Genomic DNA, 24,646 nt, shown 5'->3' on the forward strand with positions numbered 1-24,646 from the left:
ACCACCGGTGAATCACACATTATCTGCCAAATAAGTCATAACCAGGACATCCAAGGATGATGATGTGGCTGCTCCCCCACTGGCTGCTCTTTTGGGCACCCCTCTGTCTTGTGGGGTCCCCCAAGCATCTTCCTTTTAACTCAACACTGCCCTGGGCTATTCCTTCATGCAAACCTCAGCCTTTTCTCACAAAACTGGTATAACGCACTTTGGACATGGTGACAGAAGAGGCTGAAGAAGAAGGCTGGGAGCTAAAGACTTTCCCCCAGAACATTACACCAGGAGACAGTACCATAACATAATCCTGACTTACCTAGCTTATAAAAACTGTTCTCTTTTAAATACAGTAACAGTAAAAACCAAAAAATTTGGGGCTTGACTTCATTTCTCTTACTCTTGAAGACTCCAAATTCACTTTTTGATACATTCATGTATAACAGCAGAACATAAAATGGCATTTGCATGATAGTAAAAGTACTTATGGTTTAGAATTGACATTAAGAGCAGGAATGTTAACATCAACCATAACATGAGTTGGAGACACATGAGGACAACAACCCTCGTCCTGCATGGTCCTCACCTACCAGAGTAGAAAAAGGCACAGGTAAAAGGCCAATTGAAACCAGCTCTTATAGGAGTTTTTTTCCTTTTTTTACTGTGTTACTGGACAATTCATTGTTTGTTTGATCAAAGTCCTCTCATATGGCAACAGAAGCATGACTGCAGAGAGGAGTTTCTTAATCTTTCCAAATATAATCAATAAGCCACCTCTGAAACTCTGTCAAATAAAAAAGGGGGGGGGGGGGAATGTGGAAAAAATAGGATAATCTTAGGTAGGTACATAAGCTTGTCTGGGCTAAATGTAGATACTTGTCTTTAGAGACTTTCCTTGTCTGTATGTTGCAATAAACATCATTTTGCAACCTTTTAGGCAAGCATAACCTAAGCAAGAGCTGGGTGAATGACACAAACTGCTCTTCCCCAGTAAAGAAAGAAATCTTTAAACTGATATTATCAGGCCCTCTGTGACAGAGACAATTTCTAAGTCAAATTCACCTCCTGAAGATGGAGACATTACAGTAAATGTATTCATTAGATCCCAAGTGACAAACCTTAATTAAAATGTACTGTGTTTGCAAAATGAGAACCAAAATTGAAGACACTCAAGTACAGTAAATATATTTTTTGCATTGAGCAGAGCAAGACAGACACTAGCTTTTACTTCACACTCAAAAGATAGTAAAAAATGAATGCTATAGATATATTTCAATAGCATATACATTTGTTAGAAAACTTCTGACAGAGCATATAACATAAATTCAGACACATCTGCATTCTTACAAACTAATTATATTTCTTAAAAGACTCTATTGTGCATATAAAAAGCAAGTTTTACCAGTTTTCCTTCCTTAGTCATTACTTTCGCAACCTGCTGAAATAAATATTGCTAATGCTTTTCCCTTCAATAACTCCATTCATGCGAAGATCACAACATTTCACAAACATCAGTTAAATAAACTGCCTTGTGGGAGAGGCAGTGGCCATAAAAGAACTGACCCACTGCTGGGGGTAGAGGTAGAAGATCATACCTGTTTAACAGCACACAGTTGGATTATAAATTTCTCAAGCTTAGCACATGCCAATACAGTAGAGCAAAAACATGTTTGTCTTTTTCTAAAAGCACACAAGAACATCCGAGTCTTGCTACAAATACACCAGCTGATTGAAAAGATCAACTACTCTTTGAGTGATTTCAACTTGGTTATGATTACTTGCAAAGGAAGCAAAGGGGTTTTACCAAAGACAGCCAAAGGTGCTTACTTGCAAGACTTGATTCCATCCAACTGTAAAGTTTGATTTTCAGAGGGCTCTTTTTTTTTATTTTTTATTCTTTTTTTTTTGGCAGCAGGAGGTGCGGAAGAGCCACTGTGAAGCAATTATTTGTTAAAAAGTGCAGACCTCAAAAACAACATCACTAGCCAGGTAATCCCCTTTATAGCATGATTTGATAGCTCAGGGAAAGCTAAACAAAGGCACAATGCACTGCAACCACAACAGCTGGGTTGGAAATTGCTGCAGATTGTTAGGAGGAGCTGCAAAATAGAGATAGGCAGTGAAGAGGTTAGAAATGATAGGGTAAAAAAAAAAAAGGGAGACAAATTACTCCAAAGACCATATTCTTTAAATCGTTGAAGCAAAACATGTTTATTTGATTTGTTTGTATGCCTATTAAAAAAATGCTACTTTGGGATTCTAGAAACCCAGTCTGTCAATTTTTCAGCTTCTGCACTTTCATGGTTGCTTAGAGCTGTTTAATGCAAATACACTTCCAATAAGAGATTTCATGCCCCTAAATTACACCCAGTTAAGGGCGAATGAAAATGTAAGGTAAATAACTATAATCAGCCATATTATCTTTCTCTTGGCACCTCTCACTTTACAGGCATATTTAAAGGCATCTCTGGGGTCCTATCCTTTTTAACAAGCGGCAGCGCATTTCCTGGAATATTACTTACGGTGCTGCGCTTCGAACATTACACAGGTTCAAATGTTACCTAGAGACCTAGAAAGAATTGCATCTGTTGCTGAGCCATGCTTGTTGCCATGTTAGGAACATCTGAAAGGATGAAAGAAAATTTTCAAGTCTCTTCTTCATCTCACACTAAGACTGCCTAGGTCAAGCTCTTGTGCCCAATGCTGTTGATCAACAGCGTTGGGGTGTAGCGATTCAAGGGAAGAAAAATGAGACTATGCACTTCTGGTGGTCACTGGAAAGCACTCAGGATTCCAGTAAAAAAACCCAATAAATAAAAGAACTTAAAAGCATTTCACTCCCACTGTTATTTTTAAGCTAATAAAACCATGCTTGAGAAGGAAAGGTGATCTGAGCATAGCTATTAACAGCCTCACAGTCCCTTGCTGTCTCCATGAGAAAGTATAAAGTGATAAGCAATAATCAAGGAGCAACTAATTACTCACTTGGCAAAGAAAATACAGAAGAATGGGAATCTTCAGAAGGAAATATATCCCTGAAGTCCTTCAAAACAAATTTGGATTATTCTGGTGAGCTCAAGTTTGCAGCTGAACAGTTTTTTGTGTTGTTTTACAGGAGATGACTTTAGAATTCTGCAGAAAGTATTCTGCTTCAGCTAAAAGTGACACAGCACTGACTGAGTTAAAGCAGAGGAGCTCTGTGAGAGAATAAATTCCTCATAATAAAGTCAGATCAGTTTAGCCTATCTCTCCCATACATCCCAATTGCTACCATACCTCTATTTACCAGATTTTTATTATCCAAGCTATTTTTACATCATTAGCTTGCAGATCTACTTATGCTGAGATTCTGCATTCTCCTAGGAAGAAAATTTCTCAGCAAATCAAATTTCATACAGTTATTTGTCTTTAGTGAAGCAGCCCACAAAGTTCTCAACCAATCTATCCCTCTGTGGAGCACCAGCAGAAGCTCTCACTTGACAATTCACATGATCCTTGCTTACCTAAGTTGTGCTAGACCCTGTGTAGAAACGGGTTTCCTCCCACCTCATTAAAGAAAATGTAGGACAAAAAAGTTAGAGCTCAGGAAACGGATGCACAGGTCCTTGTTTGTGCTCCTGGCACGAGAGCTAACCTTTGGAAAGTCACATTTATTGGAGTCTCAGTTCTCCCTCCATAAACGGTTACAGTAACAGCTTCACAGGATGAAGTCCACTTTTCGTAATCCTCAGATGAAAAGTGCTGAAGAAGAGCAAACCAGGACAAATAAAGGGCTGCCCTGGTTAGGGTGCATCGGGCTGTTAAACTCATCAGTCCCTAGAACAGGTCTTACAACATTACCACAGTATTTCCACTATCCCAGTGAAGTGACACAGCAGCCTCCCTGAGCTTGAGGAGCCCCAGAAATGCCTGCTGTGTTCTCGTGAAGCATCATCAGGCTGAAAGACGGGAATGTTTGATTTCTACATCGCTACAGACTCAGAGTCAAAGCCATTAACTTACTGATTATAAACAATAGCTACAATTTCACCAGAGTAGGGACTGGGAACCAAATATTGAAAACCCATACAAATGGTATGAAAAGCAGTATTTTTGAGGAGGAAGACAAATAAATAGAGACTTACTTTACGATACTCTTCCAATATCTGCTGCCTTTTCTCATCTGTGCAAAGCTGCTGGTGCCGCTACTGGAGAACACTTTCTTCCCAAAGCCAGCAATGAACATACAGCAAGATCCTGATACACAGCAATACTTCACAAAATATGTCACAATGCAAGTTAATGGGAAAGAAAATATAGATGACTACTTTCCAAAGAGTGGTGCAGAGGAGTACACCTTAAATTTCACTAAGCCCACTTGGGAAATGCAAACTTGGCCCCAAACAGCCCTTTTCTTTTTAATGTGTTTTATCTACGATTCCTTAAATGCAACTGGAAATGTGACTTTCAAATATCCAGGTTTTTGTAATGTGCTCACCTAACCCTCATCTTAGCACCTGACAGAAGTAAGCTGTACACAAGACTTTGATTTTTCTTTTTGAATTAGGAGACGTTAAGCACCCAAACTCTTCTCATAAAAGATCTGAGGCATAAGCTACATAACATCTGTGCAAGCAATGTTTTTTCCACTTAATCCAGACCTTAATGATCAAGAGATATCAGAAAAGTGTCAAAGGAGATAAACCAAGTTATCCCTTAGAAAGCATCTACGTCTCATCACCAGCAGCAGCTGATCTGGGAGCTTCATTCCTGCACCAGGGATATAGAAAGACCTCAAAACTTAAATGTCAATGCAATATGCTTGTTGATTCCTTGGGAAAGGTAAGTCACTGTGTACTGAGTTTCTGTTTAGTGTTGCTTTGAGGTCCTGGATAAACTCTGTAAACAAAGGCACTGCAGGACAAAGCACCATTCTTTTTTCTTTGTCTCTTCCAGGGCATGATTCCTTTGCTTTCAGAAGGGTGTAACAGCCTACATTTCAAGGAAACAGGGATCAAGAAGTGCTAGGGGGTATCACCACAGAGTCACCAGCACCACCACACCAAGGAAACATTATCATCTCTCACATGTTGCTTCTTCTCTCATCCCCTCCACAAAGGGAACAACTCGAGCAGCATTTTGTTTGTGCTGTAAACAGAGACCCTGTGGTTGTGATAGAGAGACAAGAATGAAGTTAAACATGCGCTTAGTGCATGGGACCAGACACATGACTGGGAAGTTGGGGAGAAGTCCACCTAACCATTTTGGACTATCCCACAAGAAAATCCTACCTGGAACACAGACCTACTCTGCACTGGCTGTAGAGCACTGCATTTTGACAGATTTCAGTTGATAGAACCAAAAACCCCTGAAATGACCAAGAGGAACAGTCACTAAACTCATTAAATAGCTGTCTGTGACTCCACTTGAAGATTCTTTTGGGGGTAAAATGCTGGCACTGTTATTGCAGAGTTCCATTGCGCTAGAGGAACAAAGCCACTTGTCATGTTTTTGTCACAGGACTTTAATAAAAATACCCAAGCAAGGTCCAGCCACAAAGAAATTGAAAGATAAACATTCAGGATTACAAACTGCCTGGAAGCCAGCACGAGGATGCTCACAGAGACTTACTCTGCTGGAGCCAACACTCCTACAAACAGTACAAGAGACCAGCCTGGGTGCTACTGTCTGCAGATCCAGGGACACCAAGTGGCTCCGGGCTGCAAGACAAAGGTGCAACTATCCAGGAAGAGGCCATCTTTTACCTGAAGGGAATATAATTTTCTGATCACCTGGAGATAATGGTGATGCTTTGCAGACCTCGCAATGTGAGAGATTTCAAGCAGGCTTGTGAAATGAAGGCTAGAGGGAATGATGACTGTGGGCACATATTTTTAGATAAAATGTGGGTACCAACTCTTAGGACAGGTTCCTCCACTACAATCATCAATTCCATTTTAAAGAAGTTCAGCCATCGGCTGTTCCCTCAAATGTCCCTTCATCAGGCAAAGGCAATCAGCCATGTCACCGGCTGGCACTAAGGCCTTTGACAGGAAAGGGCAAGGAGATAATTCATCTGCATATGGCAGCAATTTGGCACTTGCATCAGCACTGCATTTTCAGTGCCTTTTTTTTAGTGTCTATGAGTAACTGGAGAAAAAATAATATGAACTTGTATGATGCCACCTCACCACTTGGCATATGCATCCTTTCCTTAAAAAGATCTTTAAAAAGATCACCTAAAGCCTGTCTTTTCCTTTAGTCCTTAAGGAAGTAAAGCAGGGATTGGAAACTTTATCCCATCACAGGTATAAGTTCTCCCACTGAATTCAATAGGGTATCAATGATCCAAAGAAAAAGAACTGTCTCTTAAATAACAGAAAGACAGGTAATTCCAAAAGTTTCAGAGAAGGCTTTAAGCCTGTATTAATGGATGTTAACAGGATTTCAACCAACCAAAAGCATAAACGTCATCACCATAGTCAAGTATCTCCTCTGCCCTTCCCAATTCTAAACAGTTCAGTAAATGGCTTCTTCATTTTCTGACTGGCACTGTACAGCCAGCCCACAGCCAAATCCAAGAAGGAAAAGCACCACACACCTATGAGACACTTGAGATGTTACAGCCTTCAGCCTCAGTTCTGCAAGCAGTTCTGCTTCCCAGAGAAAGAAGGATTTATGCTGTCCCAACATGAAGGTCTACATAGCTTTGCTTTTCTTATTTTCAGTTTATTTCAGTTCTGTTTCTCCCTTAGTCTCATTATGCTTAGCATTTAAAACCAGACTGCATATTTTTATTGTTGCTTTCTTCTCATTTCCCATTAGTTTTCAACTCCAGGTCACCAGTACAGCCAGGAAAATTTGGCTAATAGATGATGGAAAAGACTTTTACAGCCAGATATTTTTTTACATTTTAGGATTAATTGAGAAATAATAAGTTATAAAAGTCATAAAACCTGTTGCTTTTGTTGAAACAAATTTGTGAATAAAATTAAAGGAATAGTTGCCACTGTTCCTTTAAAGGGCAGCAAGGTGAAAGTCTTGACACCACCAGGAATGAAGTCATCCTCCCCAGCTCATTTTCACAGCAGATAGGCCTCAGCTCCTCACTAATCATCATTTGTCACTCAATGAATTTTGCATCTTTAAGTTGCAAAGCACGCACTGGAAGGGGGGAAGGAGCCCATGTACACTCTAGCAAGGCCTTGCCTCCTGTTCCCAGGGCTGGGACACACAAGCTGATAAGAGCAAGCTGTGGGCTGCATGTGCTCTCAGGTATCAGAATGCTAACTAGCATTCAAATCTTAACTTTATTTGGTTGGTTGGTTTGGAAGTTTTTTTCTCTGGATTTTGGTATTTTTCTTGGGGTGGGGTGGTGGTGATATTTGCTTGGGATTTAGTGTTTTTTGGCTTTGCTTTGGCTTTTTTTGAAAGGGGGTGTGTAATTCCCACCGGTACACAGCTTGATAAAGGAGGCTATATGGGGTTTTAAACTTCTTCAGTGTTGTTTGCAGACAAAAAATGTAGAAGTCTCCACTACTTTGCTTTTAAAAAAAATATTTTTTTGAAGTACACTTTCTGTCTGTGTTTGAGTGTTTTTGCTGTACATGCTTAGAAGCAGACTGACCCTCAGAGGAAAGACTTGGTGACCACACCAGGGCTGGCACTCTTGTTTCCTGACTCTGCACCCAACAACCACTAGATGGATGCGGCTCTACCAGAAACAGGCTGGTTTTCTGCACACTGTATTTTACACTGAAGTCCCTTGGTTCTTTGTCTGGAGCCCACCTAGATGACAGTAAAATATTTCATAGCAGTTTTTCTAAAGACATATTCCAGCCACATTTAATTCCCTTCACAGAGCAGGTTTTAAGGAAATGAATGTTACTCTTGAGAACATAACAAGGTGCTCCTTTTGAAGTCTCCCACTAAGGAAAATGCTACAGACTACAAACATCCATGTGAGAACTATGAAAGACATACAGTGCTGTGGTCTTGGACACAAAACTTTTCTTAGGATTTGAATCCTGGTCCATTATGCGCTAACGGCATATTTCATCTTTGTTTTAAAATAAAACCACACTTCTAAGAAAGGAAATTCAGAGAGCAAATGAAGTCCTACATAGGTCACAAATATAATACACAGGTTTTTATTTTTCTATTTTATAACTAGGAGACATTTTTAAAGAGATAGTTCAAGAAATACCTGCCTTCAGAAGATTTTGCTGTTACTTTTGTGCACACTCAATGTGAAGCCTCAAATCTTGATGTTAAATTATTTGTAGGAACTGACTGCAAGTTGACATTATGTTTGGTTTGAAATTATAAATAATTACTATGACAAAGGCTGTCTGTCCACCCCACAACAGCTATAAAAGTAACAGAAACAGAGATGGGAGAAAGACCTCTGAATTCCCTGCACTCAAATTTGGTGTCCACAGACACAGTTCCAAAACTTTGACAATTTGCATGTTTAAACTTGCCTGGGTATTTTTGCCTAGCAGACAAATATGCAAAGGAAGAGACTAAGACAAATAAACAAAACCAGAAGACTTGTCCTTTAAACCTTTTTTGAGTAAATTCTTTTCTACCAAGGTGGAAGGAGGTAGGCAGCTTTAAAATGTGTAATATTTTATATATTTAAGAATGGTAATTAGTAGGCATTTAGCAAGCTTTGTTCACAGGTATTTTCATGAAGCCATAGGGCCAAATTATGGAACAACTTACGGAAAGGGCACTTCGAGCCATCAGACCAGCTAGTCTGCCATGGGCTGCAGCACTGGGAATGTGCATCAGCAGCAACACTGACTTTCCACTTTGAAGTTAAATTTTTCTACTAATTTTTTCTACTAAACCTCAGTGATTTTAGATCCCCAACTGCAATAATTGTTGTGATCCCCATCAGACACTTCCACCCCAAAACCAGTGATACTAAAAAATAAGCAACTCCTCACAGCTGCTAAGTTATGAGGGCTTATATTTTCTTTATACAACTGGTTTGTAGATATATGACAACTGCATGGCTAGTATACACTTACAGATCCCGAGACTGCATCAGCAGATCAGCTAATTTTGTTAATTAGCTATTTGCATGCACAATTACCTGATTTGTACAAGCAGTCAAGGTGATCACACGTGTAAATTAGGCATGAATCTGCACAATTTACTCATCTGAAAATCTGCTATTTCACTTATTTCTAAGCACCAGAGATCCAGAGCTACAGAAGAGGCTGGCAAGGTACTGCCTTTGTACTTGTTATATTTCCCAAGTTTTACATTTCTTTTGCATTGCATTTGTACATCACTGTGGGCAAGTACCCCTACATGCATGGGCACACAACCATGCCTAAATAAATGGGCACATCATAATCAAAAAGTCATACAAAGACAGTGCCCTGCATCCCCATACAGACAGAAATTTACTTCTTGTCTCCTAAAGGTCTTCTTTTCCCCCTGTTATCTCTTCAGTTCTGGGAACCGCTGAGCTTAACAAAGTAAACTTGATTTTAGTTATCACAACAATCTCAGGAAGCTCTGCAAGGAGCAGAAACCCAAACAATTCCAGTGCAAATACTCAGCCTGAAGCCCTGAAGACTACTTAACATTTAAAGCCCCACTGCTGCCATGCTGACTTGCTGGTTAGGGGGTTTCAAACACAAATGGGTCATCTACATTTAATGTGAAGTTATACCATAGCTTGTCAAAAAAACGGATGTTTATGCCATCACGGGCTGTTCAGGGATTCCAGAGTGGAGCACATAGCTATTATAAAAAGCAAATTTTCTGAAAACTGCACACCTATCTCTTCTCCTCCTGAGGTAACATCTTTAGCTGAAGAGGGATTTAGGAGAGCACAGCAAGGAGAGCAAAACCCAAGAATGGATAAGTGCAATGCAATCTCAAATACAAGTACATCTCTGCCTGCTTGAAGTGGCAACACAATCAAAAATTTTCACTTCACCAGGGACAAAAACCACCACTGCTTTAGCCAAGAAGAAACAAACCCCAAACACTGATTAGAGCCAATACCTACATGTTCACACAAAAAAAAGCCCCCAGTCGACAGAAAAAGAAACCCAAACACTTGTTATAACACAGTTAAGTAGAAGGTTAAAAACAAATCTTCAATCTCAAGTGCTGTGCAACTCAGTTTCATTGGCTGTGGTTATTTACAGGATTTCTTCAGGGAGAAAAAATACTCATGGTTAGAAGTGATAAAGCAATCCAAATGCCTAGACATTATAAACAGAGAGGGGTTCAAACTCCACTTCTGTTCCTCAGCACATATTAGAAGATTGATTGTTATAGTGTTGTCTGCAGCTTCTTCTCTTCTTAACTAGAGACGCTTCATAGTTTAGACCATCTCTGCTTTAGGTGTTTAGCTCCCTTCCATCTCACCTTCCATTCTCTCCTCATGAGTAGTCACTAAAACTAAAGGCCTTGGGGCAGAGTTGTTAATGTCTTTGTGTACAAGACTAACACAGCAACACAACTGTCAGATTTAAAAGACAAATTATTTCTTTTTTTTTAACCACCAGTACAGTGTGTGGTGCAAGTGTGTGTAAAACAGTAGGGAGCTTTGGAAGAACATTAGGGCCTCAACGAACCATTTCTGAGGCAGCTGCTGATGGTTAACAGGGCAGGACAAGTGCTTGCAGTGTTGCACCTCAATGCCCTGATCCACCACCACTGGAAAGGACTCCAACTCCTTCTCCTGTATCTGAATATTAATGCAACCCATTGGCTTTAAGGATGGTACAATTAAAGACTGAGTTACAACCACCTTCTTCTGTATCTTTGCAATAAATGAGCGCATTTTTCTTTTCTTATATTAAACAAAGGAGACATGCTGAATGTTCATTTACTGAAAAATTCCAGGTAATATAAATACACTCAAAAAAGGAGTCAAGTTGCAATTCCACTTCCAAATATAAGTCAACCCCTTTGAGACCTGGGGAGAGCCAGACCCAGCTCAGCCCAGCACTCCTCCCTGGCATTCCTCCCCAGGCACACGTGTTTGAATGTGTTTATCTGCAAAGGCTCAGGTCAGTCCTGTGCTATAGGAGCATCTCCTGCAGCTGGAACATCCGAAGCAGGTAGTGCTTCATGTTGTAAACTGCTCATGCAGCAGGACTGAGAAAGAGGCATTTCCTGGTCACCGGCTGTTCCCGACTACAGGAAAATGAAAATACAGCACCTCTGCACCTGTTCACCTGATGGTGAAGGAAGGAAAAGCCATTACCGAGTGACAGGAGACGAAAAACCAAAATCCACTTCAGCAACTCATCCCAGCACTGGTGATTAATCTCACACTCCCACAGCCTGATGCACATTAACCAGATAATTAATAATTTCTTTAGGGACTCCAGCTCGGCAACTGTTTTATCAATCTGCACAGCATTAGGAGAGAGATGCTGCATTTGTGATCAAACTGCTGGAACTACCAAAATGTTCTGCAGGAACAGTAAAAGCTTCAGAGCAATCTGTGAGCCCAGTTTTACAAGTAACTGTAACATATGTGCAGAAATCAAGGCTGCTCCTTTATCAGTGCAATCACCAGAGTCAAAAATCTGAGCAAGATCAGCATAATAAGAATAATTAACAGCAATGCCCAACTCCATCCAATCCCCATCCTTCTCCAGCAGAAGAGCTTCTCAGTATTTTTTAAACATTCTGCTTGATGCAGTAGCATAGTATGTCCAATCATGCACTTCGACTATCCTTGGTATGATTAACACATCAGATTCATTTGTCTTACCACAAAAAAGATTAAACTATAAAAAAAAAAAAAAACAACACCCTATGTGTCATGACACGTGAGTTCTACAAGCCAACGGCTTTCAAGCAATTCAGTGAGGAGGATGGCCACACTTAGCACAGCTCTGGCTAACAACTTTTTGCCACCCTTTGTGCGCTCATCCTCCATGTTCAAGGACAGTCACACAGGATATGAAACACAATACCAAAGTGATGGCAACACATTATCTCCCCCAGCACTTAAAAATGGACTTCTGAGAAAAATCATGGTAAGTATTCTTTCCGATATTAAACTCTCCAGTGTGTTAGATATATGTCAGTATCTAGTGATTAAGAATGACTGATAACTAATAAATCACACCCACAGAGAGTGACCCGGTATCATTGCTTCCAGCCTCTGAAAAGAAGAGCTAGATTCACAATTCTGCCTAAGTAATTTTATCTTTCCAAATTAAGCATCCTGTGCAATTGCTGCTAGCAAGATGTTTTGGTTTTGGGTTTTTTTGTTGGTTTTTTTTGTTTGTTTTTGTTTGCAATGAGCTTCAAAATAGTAAGTTATTTGGGTTGCTTTTCTAGTAATAGTTTATTGTTATCGTTACTGTGCAGGTAAGGAAACAGAGACCCATCACATGTGAGAGTCTCAAAGCTTCCCCACCACAGAGTAGATTCCTAAACAAAGCTTGAACTTGCCCTTTCATCACACAACTTCTCTTCCACCTGAGAGAAAGCTGCAGCTCTTGGCTACAGCTCAACAGAGTATCTGCCTTCTAAAAGATATCCTGCTTTTCAGACTTAGGTCCTGGAAATGGGACTGTGCAGAGCTTTAGTGACAGCCATGCACATCTGCACAACTGACCAGATATTGCCACATGCACCCCAAAGTCTGTTCTAAGACTGGGTTAGTAACAGAGAATGCTTTCTTTTAGTCCATACCATGGCTTGATTTGCATTTCCTTTCACATAACTCAGTGACGTAGTACACCACTTCTTTAATCATCTACTTTAGTGTTTATACCACTCTGCTCACCATATTATTTGAGCCCCTTCATTTTCATAGTGTCAGTTACCATTATTCCATTAAATTAAATCCTTTTACAAGCATCTTTCTATAAACATGCACTAGAGATAACATAGCCACATGGTGAGGATTCACAGACTACAGTAAGCAGATTACACCTGTCTTGATTTTCGATGTAGCTGTCGGCAGAGTATATTCTCCCATCAAACTGCACAGATCTCCTCATTAAAGCTACAGGGGAGAATAATTACAGAACAGTACTTTGCAGTTTACCAATTGGTCTTGCATACATAATGGCCTATCAAAGAAAAATTGCATCCTCCAAGAGCTGGGAAAATATTTAAACTGTTTTAGTATTATTATAAAATAGCCAACGTTTTAAACTGTCCAACAACTTGCCTCCTATATGCAAAGCAGACAGATAGAGGTGATCACATCCAAAAAGGTCTTTGACTCCCAGCCCATAAACAGAATGACTTTTCCCTTTACAAACACTCCATTCCCCAACCTTCTGTTCCACAGTAAAATCCTCTCCTCCTGAGAAATTATGCTGATTGCAGAATAAGCCGTGAAAGCAAATGGGTGGTTTTCTGGATCTCTTAAGCCCTGGCGCTGAGTGCTAAGCATCACATTCCCCCACATCCTCACTCCTTGATGGGGAAACAGGGAGTCTGTCAGGTTCTCACCATCCTTCTCTTACCAGTGAGGGTCTCAGTGGCAGCCTGTTTATCTCCAGCCACATCTGAGGTTTCCTTCCAGCCCTCAGCACCACCAGCAGGTCTCCTTGCTTGGCAGCTGGCCAATGAGGTGCTGCCTATCCCAGACAAAGGATGCTGGAGAGGCTGCAAAAATCTGCAGAGGGGAGTAACCTCCTGCTGCTTCTGTCCCTGGCCTTTCAAAATCCAGAGCTGAAGCATCCAGAATATACTGAACTGGTAGTCCTGTGGAGCATCAGGAAGACTGATTTTTCACCCATGTTGGTAGTTAAACATCTGACCTGTGTTTGTGTTAATGGATAAAAGGCGAAACCATTTTTGGATGCTATTTGCATTCCAAGATCTCAACTGTTAGGACCTTCAGCTCCACTCAGCAACCTAACCCATCACTCTTCAGGCACCACTTCTGAATACCAGATCTTACTCATCACACAACAGACAACAGGAGAGGAAAAAGCCCAGACATGAGAAGAGCCAAATACTTCAGATGAAAAAGTCAAGTCAGCTTTGCTAGCTTTCCCTGCTAGCCCAGAAGCAAACCCTCCTAAGCACATATTTGGGGCCCAGCAAGATGTCCTGACATGCTCTCCTACTCTGCTAAACCAGGAACTAAGGTCTGAGGTCTTCAGCAAAAAGAGAACATGCTGCTGGACCAGTCCCACATATTTTGGTTCTCCTAGATTTTTACACAAACACTCCAAAAGAGACCTGTCTGTACAAGCAGCCCAACAGCCACCTCTTCCTAGCTCTGAGGGACAGTGACACAAGCCACCTCAGCAGGCAGAGGGACACTCACCAGGCAAATGCATCTGTGTGTGGCGTTAAAACGACCGGAGAACAAAATCGCTCTCTGAAACAGCTCTCAGTACCAGCACTGCAAAGGATTTGCTGCTGCACTTTACCCAGCTGCACCTCCCAGACGAGCTGGCATGCTGCAGTCTTGCTTCCAGTCTCTCTCAGCTTCTTACTCCTAACAGGGACACGCCAACAAAAGAAGCCGAGCAGAAAACCAAATGGAGCAGAGCCTGCTCCGGCCAGCAGGCAGCCCACGGTTGCTCCTATGAGCTTGGAAATCTTTGGGTTTCTCTTTGAGAACTCCCCATTTGCAAGGCTGCACCTCATGCTCCAGGGTGGAGTTGGCTGCAGGCTTAGCCAGATCACCCAGCCTGACCTCCTGTGCAAACACTGCCCAGTAACCTTCACCCATTTAAACACTGATTTCAACTCAGCAACACCAGCATTTTTTCTAATTAGCAAGTTTGGGTAGAAAGAATTCCTGGACACCTCAATCACTGCTTACTTTCCACAGGGAAAAAACCACAAAAACAAAAACAAAACAAAACAAAACAAAACAAAACAAAAAAAAAAACAAACACACACTCAAACTTTCTGTCTGCTGCAAACTGCACAAATATTGCAAACTTGTTCCTGGGGCCCCAGCATGGGCAGAAACCACCCTGTGACCACCACCAGGAAGGGTGTCCTGCACCAGGAACTGGGCAGCAAGCCCCAGCAGTGACAACACATGGACCCTAGGATATTTTGTTCTGGCCTTTTCCCTGCAAGGAGGAGCCCAGCAAGACCTCCTGGGGCTTAGTTCTCATTTCAACTCTCCCTCATAGAGCAGTCCCATCACAGAGAAGTCAAAAATAGCTTTGCCATCAATTGTCACTGTAGCAAAGGTTAGTCCTTTGGGAAAATTTTCCTTGACTTCACTAGTTCCGTACCAAAACATTTATCAAGAAAAGCACTTTAGCTATAATAGCTTGCTTTAAAAATACAAATACCTCACAAAAACTGTGCTTGTTAAGTTTTAAAGGTCTTTAGAAAGCTTTTCCTTTCACTGCTGTCCCCTGATACTACCCACTATGCATATTCAAATCCTCCATTCAAAGGTATTCTGTAATAAACCAATCCTTTATTAATTGCCAGAACACATGTCCCACGACTTTTCAGAAGAACTGAGTGTCTAATGTGTCTTTACAAAAGATCATAATTCCACTTTCCTGTTCTTACTAGAAAAACAAGCCAGCCTGGCAAGTAGAAAGAAAGGTGTAAGACTACTTCTGACTAAGACATAATATACAGGATTAACTGGAAATTGCCAAATTAGGAAACATGCTTTCCTGGATGGAGAGGGAAGGGTAAATCATATTCGCCCCAGACAAAGACTGAAGGGAAAGGGAAAAAAAGAAATATCAACTGAGTGGAGAAATCTGTCACAGATATTTCAGTAGATCAGGACTCTGACTATGTATCAGAGAAGAGAAGCCCTGATCAAGTCACATGCCCTTTACTACAGAAGATAAGATCAAAAGGTTTCAAAGGAAACTGATGGTGACAGTTTCTTCATTTGTATGCAATGTGACATACCAGATCCAAACTGTTGGCTACTTTTTGAACTATTTGTCAGGGGAGAGAAATTATTATTTTCTTTTATATTGTACTTTCAAGAACTCTTAGTCATTTGGGGGTTCTCCCCCCGCCCTGTTTTATTTTTCAGCCAGGATTCAAACGTTCACCTTTGATGTAATATTTTTGCTGCACATCAGAATAGCTATGCCAAGCTTCAGAAGGACAATTAAATACAGAGAATGAAAAGGATTACATCACTTCAAACATGAACTTTTAATAAAATTATTCTAAAGAAATGTCCCTGGTGATGATTATTTTCTTTTCCCCATATCTTCTACTTTACTCTTTCCATGTGTTTGCAAAAATTCAAATTATTGCCAGGCTAGTAGCTGTAGTTGACTCGAAGCCATCAGCTTACATAGAAGCAGAAGTATTTCTCCATGTTTCTCACTGCTTCTGACAAGAAAAGTGTTAAATATAACTGTGTAAGATCACAAGTTGCTCGTATAGCCAATAAGCTGTATAACAGTTATATTCACATGGCAAATAAGTAAATGTGGGACTTGTGACCAGCTCAGCTTCTCCAGGGCCCAGACCTGATGGGCTTCAGCCCAGCATTCCCTGCTGATGTGCAAAATCTGCAGTTGCTCATTATATGTTAGTAAACTTGCTCTAAAACACTGCCCTTCTTTCCAAAAAAAGATACCAAACACCTTGTCAAAGTTCATCTGTGCCACTCAGTATTCATGAGCCGGTGATATGTGTAAGGTAATAATATTCTCCCCAAAGTGTTGTGAAACATTCAGAAACTGCAGTAGCTGCAGCCACGTAAGTATCTGAGACAGCCAGACACGAAAAAATATGTTGCAGTGTCCTGGGTGAAGGAGACGGTACTCAAAACACAGAAAAGCAATACAACATTCTCTTCTAGCTCTGGTACAGCCCAATACATCAAATTTTAAAGTTGTAGCATTTGGTTTCAAATGTGACAAACATTTTAAATGTTTCAAGCTCTTATATAAATCCTTGAGAATCCTGGAATCATGCTAATAAAGGATGCTGAATTTAAGGATTCAAGTCTAAGCCCCTTTAAACAGCAGGGGAAAGAAATAGCTCTTCCAACAATATTTTTCTCAGTCAGGCCAAATATTTTTGAAGCAAATTGTTTGGAATACATAGCTTACGTGTACGAGTCTATTGAGAGTTTACACAGATATTTAGAGAGAAATTACTGCAGTACATAGATTTAGAGTCACTTAGAAAGTCTTAAAAAGCATATGACAATACCTTGAGTGCATAAAGCTGCTGTCAGAAACTCCTGTCAGTGAATTTTTTCCCCAAACCATCACCTGCTCTCTGTCCATATAGCCCAGACCTTCCTTGGGGCTGTTGTGACATCCCTTGTAGAACAGTGAGAGGAAAAGAGCTGCACCTTCCTCACCAGGTTCCCAGTTCCTCAGCCAGCCCTCAGGGCTCCTGCTCCAGCCCTGCTTTCCCAGAGCTGCAGCTGCAGTCCATCTGCATCTCCTCCTCTGACACACACCAGAGAAAACATGCCCACAGTTTCCCTTACTACTGTACCAAAGCCTTGTTGTTCATTCTTTTTATGTTCTTGAAGCAACATAAATCAGAAAATCCAAAATCAACATGAGGAAGTCACTCTGGTGTGACCCAGCACTCATCTCTCCCACCCATGCTGACCTGAAGACCATTGCACCAGGAAATACTTTACTAAGTCACCAAGTCATTTTTCCTCCCTCCCCGTGGGTAAATTCTAGCTCTGAATTTCAAAAACTGTCACTAACACACAAAAAGCTGGAATAAATCCCTCTCCTGGACAGGCAAACACACTCAGTTTCACGTGACTTGCAGCTGGCCTGAAGAGCTTGCAACCTGCCCCACACATCACTAGCTGGTTGTGCAACGAGACCATGTTTCATAGGCACAGCCCTGCAGCAAGCAGCCCTGGTTGCAAAATACCCCCTAATTGACATTCTAACCCACATTATCTGCCATGCACCTGCAAGGTGCCTGCTAAGGGCAAACCTGGCACACACCAAACCAATACGAGAGAAAACCTTCACGAGAAATAGAAATTGAAAATGCAAACTCAGACTGAGCATCACAGACTGGTATGGATTTGAAATTACTAACACATTCATAGGGGATATGAAACCTAAAGAACAGGGTAAAGCAATCCCATAGGCATAAAAAATACATATGCATATATGTATATACCCAGATACAGCAGTCTTACCACCCAACTTCTGACACCAAAATCAAATAGAGAAGCAATTCTTCCTTGGCTCTCTAAGCAGAGAGGAACAACACAGCAAGAAATCAGCTTTTCCAGAGGTGTTGAAGAGTTAAAGCCTGGAGAAGGTGGCCCCCTGAAGTGGCTACTGACCTGCATTAGGAGTCTGACAGGTATAGGGAGCTCTTCTCACACTCTCAGCAGGTGGCCCAGGCCTGAGCAGACTGAAGTGGATGCTGGTTCACTTGAGTACACAGGGCTCTAAGTAAGTAAAATTTATCTGCTTGCTGAAACTGTCCCTGCTACAGAACAACACCTTCCAGAGGCAGACAGGCTTTCAGTTATCATTAACCGAATCAGTCATTCAGGGTCAACTACAGCCAGGTATGAATCAGCACCACCAGGGTTTTAAAGTAGGTGTTAAAACCCCGGAGAAACTCATCCCCTACTTCCCCAGGTGCTAAGCAAACCACTGTTTTACCCCTGTGCTGCTGGGTGGGCTTGTGGCTTCTGCCAAAGACATGGTGAAAGTGATGACTGCAACTGGGAAAGACTGGATACACCTTCCCCCATGGGAACATGGGCATGAGGGATAGCTCACTTTGCATTTTCCAGCAACACCAGTGGCTCTTCTTCCCTGTGTAGGAGTTGTGTGTTTGTTCCATGCCCAGGAGATGGAACAATTAAGACGTGCTCAATACCCTTCTGCCGCCCACTCAGTGTAACACCTTAGTCATCAAATTGTCCTATTGTGCTGCTCAATACTTTCTATAACAGTAGGAATATGAGAGTATGTCCAAAGATAGCAATGAACACACAAGGTAATTATTTTTAAGCTTGCTAATCACAATCAATAGTTTCTTAGCAAAAACTGATGAGCTGGAGTTGGCTCCTATTTTTAACCAATAAGAGATGCAGTCAAGACTTGAATTACACCATCGGGCAAGTCTCCAAACTCCTAATGACTGCCAGCCAAGAGAAGGATGGGTCCTTGGTGGGTCGTACTCCCTTCCCAAGCACAGTATCAAAGCATTTTTTCCATAGACTATGAAGCCAGAAATGGGTTGTAACTTCACCGAAAACACCACCCAAGAATCTAACTCCATTCATCAAAAAGGAGTTATACAATTCTTAAAAAGCCTGAGGATGTTTACTTGAAGAGTTTGAAGTTTTGTAGCTGTCATATAAAAGATAAAATCCTCGTAGAGCTGCGCCATGTGCCTTCCAGGGGTGTACAATTAGGAACATATGAATACAAGTTGAAGACTCATTAGAAAGCTCATACCCTCTCCCTATTTTGGTAGGATTTTCCTTAAATTAATATTTCTAATGTTTTGCTATCCCTTGACTTTTTTTTTTAATTTCCAAAGCCCTATATTTCTTGTTGCTTTTGGGAAATTTCTCAATTCTCTGCCACTCTCAGGAAGGTGTTATCCCCCCTACAAAAGAACCTAAAATCATTGCCAACATTCAGTACTGCAGCAATAATTCCCTCTTGGAAGAAGGAACATGTTTTCGTTTGTTTTGCTTCTTCTCTCCACTGATTAAAAGCAACAATGAGTCCAAAGGAATAGTATAATACCATCAAGTGTAATTGTTGCCTCTCACAACAAATGTGAAGGGGATCAGGAAACACACCCACCCTTGATTACTGGGAATATATCAGGGATAAAAGATGTCAGCAGGGGCAAGTAATTCTGTTCATCAGCTTACACAGATGAAGGTAAGAGAGACCAGCACCAGCCCTCCGTTCATTAACTGGATGGAATTACAACAGTTCGGGGGTTGCAGAATTACACAAGGAATTAACACTCCCTTCATCTTCCTGTCATAATACCTCTAGTTTGGGATATTTTCAACTTTGCTTCTGGTGTCTGCTGCTGGATGAAAATGGCTGAGTGATGAAGGCCTCCATGAGGTGTGCAGTCAGGTCGGCACCTCTCAAGGAGGGACAGCAGCCCAGTGGTACAAGAATACAGCTTGGCCATGCCATAATTTCCAGACATCTAAAATGGTCAATGCTTTCTGCGCTAGAAAGAGCGACAGTCTGTACTCAATGGAGGTTTTTGAAGCCTCTTCCCAAACATTATATACAGTGTCAGTGTTTATTAAAGATAACTAATGCCCTAACACTTTATTTACTTCTGTTTATTGCTATTTTAGCAAGAGTCATCAGAGAGTAGCCATGCTTCTGGTCCACCAGGGTTCTTTAATCACTGTTAGTAGGTAAAATCATGTGTGACAACTAATCCAAAAAGCAGATTATATTTATTTTGGCTACAGTGGCTTGCAATTCGTTAAAATCAACAAAGCCTTTTCATTAGCCCCCTGCTGATGTCCTAAAACCAGATATTTCAAGGGTCTCAAAGCACAGAGCTACACGTGCAGTAAAGCTGGGACTGACAGACTTGCTGTTGCCATACTTACCATAAAATCTTATTAAAAACAACAGTAAACTTTTTATTTTCTTTCATAAGAGGGCTTAATTTATGATCTCAAATTCCAAAATGAAAATCTTAGAGGCAGGACTTCTTAAATTTCAAGAAGTACAAGTGAATCAACTATAAAAGCATCAGTTAATTACCTGCTCAGGGTTGTGTGTTGTAAAAAAAAGCTGTCGTAACACTGTAAGGAGTGAGATTACAGGTCCAGTAAGTCTAAATATTAGCCAACATGCTTACTGAGCCCCTATATCCTGGAACCACATTTGAATAACTGAATTTCTAGTTAACAGTGTGATCTTGCCATTCTCATTCTTTGTGATATCATGTCTCTGGCCATGATCTCCTGATGACAGTGCCTCAGACCCATGATCATGAAGACATACGCTTGGAATCACAGAGGATCAGAATAGATCCACACAAAAGTTACAGGGCTTCATCTCTTCTCCAACCTCACTAGTCTTCAAACAGTGCCAGGAAGTTCACAAACACAGAAGAAGCCTTACCATAACCACCAAGGCCCAGCATTTAAAATAGGAAATCACTGTATATATATATATATATATATATATATATATATATATATATATATATATAAACACACTGATTTCCATCAATGATCCTCTCTTGTTATGAATTTACTGAGTGACATACACACTTTTGGTCACTACCCTTACACCGTCCCTTAGGAGAAGTGACTTAAACAACACCCTTGCCAATGTGAAAAAAGCCACTCCTGACCTTCACTGCATCTTACCATGCATCTGTATTTATTTCCCACAGCTGGATGTAGATGTGGATCTGCTTTGCAAATTTTTATGTGTACTGCTGGAGTCCTTGTTTGTCCCCGTAAGCACAATCTTGAACATTGTCAAGGCCGATTATTAGACATCACTTCACACCAGCCCTTTCCAAATCCACAGATCTCCAGTGGTTTAGGGGGAAGCCGAGAGCAGTCCTTTAGTGAGAGAGCCATCCCTAAACACCCAAACCAGCACGGTGCCAGGCTGCCCCTGAGACAGGAGGGTCACTTAATCTCCCTCAGTGCCACTGTCCTCCAGCTGGCTGCAGCCTCTCCGAGTTCACACGCTGAACACAACACGCCAGCTGCTGAAGCGGAGAATAAAATCCAGACTAGAAGGAAAACCAAGATACAAAGCTTTTCTCCAGTGGCTAATCAGAGTTCTGTCCACAGGGAAAAGTGAGCCCCATCTGATTTACAACTTACTGTTTTGGCTCTCCATAATTAAAACTATTGTTGCCATGGCAATACAAAGGCTGCTGAAAATACACGCACAGCTCATGTCATGCCTCTTTGGTGATACAATTTGTTGTCCCAGTCTGGCTTGTGGCAGGACGGAACAAAACGTGATTCAGAAATAGTTGACTTGACGAGGTTTGTTATTTAGGAATCAGACATTGTGTGAGCTGTGAGACCACTTTCTCAGGCTCCCTAACATGATCACTAATCCTGTTAAGTCAATAGCAGTTTTAAAGATAATTTCAAAGAGAAGAGTTCTGATCCTACACTACTAAATTTCTTAAAGCACTATAAAGAAAGAATTTTTCTTTAAGGTCTAGAGAATGATAAAGAACCAGTCAGAAGGATTAATATACATATTTTAAAAGTAGATACAAAATTAAAATGCAAAAACCTGATTATAGGTTCAATATCACAAACACGCCTGGTTTGGTTAGCATTTGTTTATTAACCTGAAACTGTGATCTCCAGGTCACTCAATGACCCCTGAACAGCAGCAAGTAATCTCCTATTGAGGAAATATCATCAAACATAACTCCTTCTGTAGATACACACCTTTATAGGCATAACCCACACAGACACACCAACAGGTTTTTTTGTAGGATCGGACAACAATTTTAGTTTTGTGACTTGCAATCCAGTCATTTCTTATATGGAAATCTCTAATAGGATTCCTGAGGTGCACAAGAGCTTAGTCATGTGGAAAACTTACATGTGCAACTGTGACATTTAAGCAGTTGTATGGGAACATCTGCTACAACAAAAAGGTGAGTTGCAGAGACTTAGGTAAAAATCCCATTGATGCCAATGTCTGTTGACAACAGTCATTTTTGCATCTTTCTGGAATGGAAAGCTTCATATGGCCTAAGCACAAACCAAGAGAGATGGCTTTTGGCTGGAAGGTAGACCAGAGAGGGGTGAGATCCAGGAGAGACACCCAAGCAAGGAGGAAGGCACTTCTTTTATCACCTGGCTTACTATGGCTCTTGTATTTCTGCAAAACAAAATACTTTCTATTATACAAATCCCAACATGAAGTTTGTGTGCAAATGATTCAGCTGCCACATGGCCCCTGTAAGATGAATTATAGATAAGAGGACGGATCATGGAAGATCTCTGGGACCATCAGGGTTAAGCAGTAAGAGAGAGTAGGGAGTGTAGAACAAGGGAGTTGAGCAATGTCATCTAGGGAGAGGGTCTGGGAACACCTGCTTCAGAGAATTGACACCACATGGACATTCTCCTCAGAGAGCAGCAAAAGAAATCTGGGCAGTTCCCTGAGGAACAGATGCAGCACCAAAGTCCAAACAGGACAGTCCAGGGGATGCCTTAAAGGCAGAAGGTGATGGGAGTCATGATGGTGTAGGTGTATTTAACAGCAATACAAAAATTCAAAACAAAACCTAATGTCTTACCCCATACTGTTTTCCCCAAAGAAAGAGGTAAAACAAAAAGGCATCACAGCAGTTGAACATATCACTTTATACACTTGTGGAAAACAAAAAGGCATCACAGCAGTTGAACACATCACTTTATACACTCATGGATAGAGCTTAGATACTCTGGTTATTAGCACATGATAAAATTCTATTAAAAACACATGAGGCTATGGAAAAAGAATGGGAGGAAAAACTAATGGGCCAGAAGAACAATAACCTGCCAGATGGGAGGTCCCAGTTCAAGAAGAATTTGAAGGAATGATGTATTCTTGGAAGAGGAAGGGTACATCAGGTAGCTGGCATATTGAGTTTCCAGGAAAGAGGGGAGAGTATTAATGACAGTGCAGCTGACGGTTTCAGCAGCTACCAACGAAATGATTTGCCCTTCTTTTTCAGCTGAAGAGCTGACAGTGTGGATATGGCAGCTGATTTACATACATCATCATAACTTCCATAGGAATATCAGATTTCTTTATAAGGACTTGTAGTACCAGCTTTGCAGGTCAGTGTCAATGTCTAACAGAGCCACTGGAGGCAAAGGGGAAGATTCAGGGAGGCACTGAGGTGCCTGAAACAGGGCTTAACCTGAATTTAATTGCCTAATTATAAAAAGATTCCAAAATCCCCTGCTTCAGTAACTGTAAATGCATCAGGGCTAACATTTATGACCACAAAGACCAGTGGAAATCAATTCCTGCCACCCTGGCAGCCGTGTGCCTATCACCTCTCTACGGTCACTCCACTGCGATCCAGATCCAGGTCTCTCGACACTGCCTGTGTCATGAAGGGACCCAGACCCAAAGGTGAGCTTGGGCTTCTCTGATCATATGCCAAGAGTGACCTCTTTCCTCAGCCCTGGTTTTTGTCAGTGCCTCTCCAATATGAAATACCCAAGTTTTGCCATAACAGCACATTTCTGTGCAAGGCATCTGTCCTGAACCAGCCAGCCGACTTGCACATGCAGAATCTCTGCTTTGGTTCAGCCCACAGCAAAAAAGGGTTTTTTATTTCATTTTTTATTTTTCCACACACTAAACTGAAATACATAAGGTGACCAAAGGAATAACTGCTTATTGCCCCAGAGTTTCATTTCAGTTTGGGTGATGTTAGTGCACCAAACACAAAATTGTTTGTAAGATTGGGCCCTGATTGTACGCCAACCCTTGCCCAGCATGAGGAACAAGGAACAGGCACCAAGAAACCTCCAGAACAGCAGTTTCCAAGCTTAAGCCAGGTTTAGTAATATATCAAGGCTTTAGAACATATAAAACAATTGAGGGACCAGCATGGTGTTTGATATTCTTTCCAGTCTGACTTTAATATGTTCTCACCATTTGCAGATGTCCCATCTATTTATGACATCCTTTATGGCATGTAGATTTTGTTACAACAAAAATTCAGGTTGTGGATTTTTGCCAGTGGCAAGCTGATG

General features: G+C 41.2%; 1 protein-coding gene across 38 annotated transcripts in view; it reads right to left on the bottom strand.

Annotated features, from left to right (window-relative positions):
- The window catches only part of ESRRG (estrogen related receptor gamma), a 389,887-nt gene that overhangs the window by 259,761 nt on the left and 105,480 nt on the right, over positions 1-24,646 (bottom strand). The window contains exon 1 of one of the 38 annotated variants that reach the window (XM_038131554.1): positions 14,261-14,279. The exons of the other annotated variants lie outside the window; for them this stretch is intronic. The gene's annotated coding sequence lies outside the window, so the exon portion shown is untranslated. Of the gene's footprint in view, positions 1-14,260; positions 14,280-24,646 lie in introns of those variants that run through there. 38 annotated transcript variants of the gene reach the window in all.

Source organism: Motacilla alba, chromosome 3, assembly GCF_015832195.1.
Source record: "Motacilla alba alba isolate MOTALB_02 chromosome 3, Motacilla_alba_V1.0_pri, whole genome shotgun sequence".
In the NCBI taxonomy this organism is placed as follows: Eukaryota; Metazoa; Chordata; class Aves; order Passeriformes; family Motacillidae; genus Motacilla; species Motacilla alba.